The sequence below is a fragment of the Vollenhovia emeryi genome, unplaced genomic scaffold, assembly GCF_000949405.1.
Source record: "Vollenhovia emeryi isolate VEMERY1.0 unplaced genomic scaffold, V.emery_V1.0 DF939699.1, whole genome shotgun sequence".
NCBI classification, from domain to species: Eukaryota; Metazoa; Arthropoda; class Insecta; order Hymenoptera; family Formicidae; genus Vollenhovia; species Vollenhovia emeryi.
In genome coordinates, this window is record NW_011966667.1 from 29,155 (window position 1) to 33,744 (window position 4,590).

The following is a 4,590-nucleotide window of genomic DNA, read 5'->3' on the forward strand; positions in this document are numbered from 1 at the left end:
ACCTTCATTGGTCATCTAATAGACGTCTACTGGAAGGTGTTAATCTCCATGACAAACGTATAATGGACGTCCATTAGAAGTTTTGTTTCTATGTGGGAAGCACCTATTAAATGATACAACGCAGCTTGTATTGTATCATTTAAATCGGATTCGTCTCCAAGTAATGACTGATAAATGTTTACATCCCATAAGTCTTCATTGTTCTGAAGGCTTCTCTCTTCTATGGAAGTATTTTTGGAATCAAAGTGCTTAATTTTGTCGCAATAATTAATAAGGTCTTGAGAGTTACTAACAGAATAATTTCCTCGATTTATATTGGCTTGGAATTGTGACAAACAAATTAATCTAAACGTCTGTTTAAACTCACGTGCGTCGGGTACAGATTTTCTACTTCGAATTTGCGAAAATAGATTTTCCAATGCATCTTGTGTAAATCTTCCTAACAATAAAAACTCAAAATTATGTTTTTCTAAATATTCAGCTTGTACATCTAAAGCAGTTTGTGTGCAAAGTAATAATCCGCTTTGAAATGGTTTCCATGCTCCGTTTCCGACCGTAATTCCTCGGACAATTTCCATAAAATCTCGCAAAAAAATTAATATTTTCTTTGTACACATCTATTCGAGAATAAGATACTGCAAGCTTCTTATAGCGACCTGTCATCAGTTTGAACCATTTGTACATAATATTAATAAACCAGGCAGTGGTTTTATGTTCACTTGCTATATTATTATTAGCTATATGAAAAAATATAGCAGACGCAACACTTTTATTCAATAAGCCTACACTTACACTTACATTCATTTTATCAAAATGAGAGGGTGTTATGGCACTTTCTTTAAGATATGGACACAGTTTTAATGTATCTTCCTTATCTAAATTGAATACTTCTCGAACAGGAATAATGGAAATTTCATTGGATGGTAGGTCATATTTTTGTACTACAGTTTCGTTTAAATAAAATGTATTACCTGATGTTAAAGAAGATGCCACGTTTTTATATACATGCACAGAATCGGGCATTATGAATAATGTGTCTTGATGATTACACGGATGTTCAACATGATTAATAAGCTTACAAGATTTACCAACAGTTATGTTCATTCTATTCCACCAACTCCTATTTTGTGGTCCCATGTCAGAAATTATAACTTTTATTATTATTCCGATATTATGTGTTTTTTGAATAATTGATACAATTTTATTATACATTTCTTCTGAACAGAATGACCTTCCTGTGAATTCATAAGCAACAGTCTGTTTCCATTTTGTGGAAATACCGCACAACATGAAAACAAGACTATGTGTTGCTATTTTATCAGAACTATCTAATCCTCCTCCTAATTTCATGGTAGGTCGACCAATGACTGACATTATAGAATTATCGTACTGCAAACCTGGTTTTATAGTCATTTCGTCAATCAACAGCACAGCATGTCTTTCTTGAGGAATAAAGGATTGTATCTGAAATTCAATTACAAAATTATAATATAAACAAAAAGTAAATTGTTAATGTTTAATATAAATGTAAGTAAAAGATTTGCAAAAAAATTAAAAACAAACAAAATTATTTATATCAATTTTCCATATCATTCGAATTCGTAATCGTTTCTGAAATTTCAAGATTAAGAATTTTTTAATTTCAACCAATGGAATGGCATCATTTCACTGAATAAATTCTTTTTAAGAAATTCTTAAATTTTGAGATTTCAGAAACGACAATGAATTCGAATCTTAATTAAGAATTATACTAACTTTAATTTTTAACATATTGAACACATCTTCGAATATACCTGGTTTGAATTTTAAACCTTGTATACGACTTTGCAAAGTGCGAATACTTGGGTACGGTAAATTTTGTCGACGTATTTCTTCATATCCTTTTGTACCACATGCGGCATAAAGTTTTAATGCTTTTGTAATTGTGTCTGGAGACCATGATGCTCCTTTGTGTGTGTCATGTGCGATAAACTGCCTCTGATCTTCATTAAATATTTTATTAAATCTTGTATTTTGCTTTCCTAATTTTCTTTTCAAAGTATTACGTTCTACCACAACTTTATTTAAAGATTTCTTTAATTTTTTTATTTGTTCTTCATAGTTTCTTATTTTTTCATCGAATTTTTCATTTGATATATCTCTCATGTCGGTTGTTACAGAATGCCCTGACTGATTGACACCATGATCTGCAGATATAATTTCTGGCTCCGCAATAACATTGTCACTGTTATTGACATTGCTGCAGGAATTGTCACTCAAATGATTCGCATTGTCCTCATATTCAACTGCAAATATTTGTTTCAAATAACATTATAGTATCAATTATAGTAATATATGTGCTCATGTAACAAAACAATTCAGATATTTATACTTTCTTTATATATTTAAATATTATTGAATTATGTTATACTATTGAATTATGTAAAATGTGCAACAATTATCTATATTCTTACCATCATTGGGACTTATATATTTTACTTTTTTAGGATTATTTTCTATTTCAATGTCTTTATCATTTTCTATTGCGTGTAATAAATTGGGTTTGGCAAATGGACGAAGCAATTTTTTTCCATCTGCTCTATTCTTCTCGAATTGATCTTCACTGAAATGCACCTGTAAAATTAATTTAATAATTATTGTAATTTGTACAAAGAATATACATAATTCAAGAATATTATAATTCATTAATTATATTAATTATACCTCACAGATATCAGCCCTTTCTGGCAATGTGTTTCTTCCTATTAATTTAAGCCATTCTTGTCTTTTCTCAGTATTCTTTCCGTTTGGTACTCGAAATAATCTGAACCCTCTTTCACTGCGATTATTACAATTGTTTACACAGCAACCTGGCATTTTGCAAGATTCCGTACAATTAAAGTCACTTTTACGTACAATAGAAGGTTAGACAAGAACACGGTCTTTGTGTAAAACCGGTTGGAAAATATAAGATAATCAATGCTGCTACGGTTATACTCCTCGCGTGACGAATTCAACATTAGAGGTTAGGATTTGGGACGTTACAATTTCAATCGCCTATGCACTACGCGCTACACAGATGGTACAGTTGGAAAGGCTTCGCTGCACTTTAAGCGCAAATGACTTACACTACCTATACACTATCTACACTTTTCGCCGCCATTTTGACTCCCATGTATCTTATGAATTGCGGTACTTTTAACTGGCAGAAACTAAGGCCCGGTTTCACCAACGCGAGTTAATCTAATCGGTCCGTTAACTTAACAGGGTGCCAACATAAAACTTCTTTATTAACCTATTTTCTTGGTTAATAAAGAAGTTTTATGTTGGCACCCTGTTAAGTTAACCGACCGATTAGATTAACTCGCGTTGGTGAAACCCATAGAGCTATTACAGATAGAGGGAAGTAGGTATGGGACGACGTGTAAGCGCATGCGATAGTGGGATAAAAAGAGAACGTTGCAATAGAGGCCGGTGTGTCACTGTCTAACAGTCACGCGCATGCGCGTAACGTGTGCGCTTGTAGGCAGAGTGTCTCTTTCTTTCTTATAAAAGCATCTGGAAAGAGAAAGATACTTTGAACTAGGCAGTTAGGATGGCTAGGCATTAATGACGCCGTGTGTATATAGTAATTACAAACTAATTTGCAAAAGTCAGAACAAATTATTCATATATTTTTACAGATATTATAGTAAAAGACTATATGTTAAGTAATTTGTTTTATAAATTTTTATCTTTATTTAATATTATGTATAAAATAAATGTACTGGAAGTTAATTGTTTTAATATTATTTCATGTAAAATTATACTTTTTGTCCACTTTACAACGCTTTCTGTAAACTTTACAGCCAAAATAATTTTTTTACTTTTGTCAGCATACTTATTAAATAATAATAATAAAATAATACAGAAGAATGGCTCTATGATAATAAATGTATTTATTTTCGTATAAAGTAATAAACAATTAAATTATAAAATAACATTCATACTAATACAATTCAATTGTTTCTTATTGTATATAAATATATTATCTGTATTTGAAAACATTTACATAGTATTATCTGTATTTGAAAATATTTACGCTAATTATGATGTATTATCACATTTTTTTACTTATTATCTATTCTTAAATCTAAATCAATTAAGTATGTAATAATAATGCACTCAAACTTATATTTACTGTCCATTGAAAAGAGTTAATTTATTATTTTTCATCCTCATTCGTTCACTAGCATATTTCAACAAATTTCCTTCATGTTTCATTCGAATGTCTATATATTTCTATATAATAAGTAAAAGTAATTGGTTGCGATGATCCATAAGAGGTTCCTGTTCGAAATAATGCTTATCATCGCTTAAAATTGTACTTGGTAAAATGTTTAAAGTTTTAATAATTAGTGTTTCATTAATTTGTGGGATAAATAAATTTTTATATTGTCGTATGATTTTTTCAGTACATTTACAAATATAATGTACATCATTACCCAGACAGCACACGACGTCCAATGGACGTCCATTTTTTGTTCTTATTTAGTCCAAACGTCCATGGACCTAATATGGACGTTTTAAGAACGTACATTATTGGATGTACAAAATATGTTAATTTTGGTG

The 4,590-nt window shown here is 30.5% G+C and overlaps 1 pseudogene; it reads right to left on the bottom strand.

Moving 5' to 3' along the window:
- Positions 1-733: 733 nt before the first annotated feature.
- On the bottom strand, positions 734-3,170 carry LOC105556929 (annotated as a pseudogene).
- Positions 3,171-4,590: the final 1,420 nt, after the last annotated feature.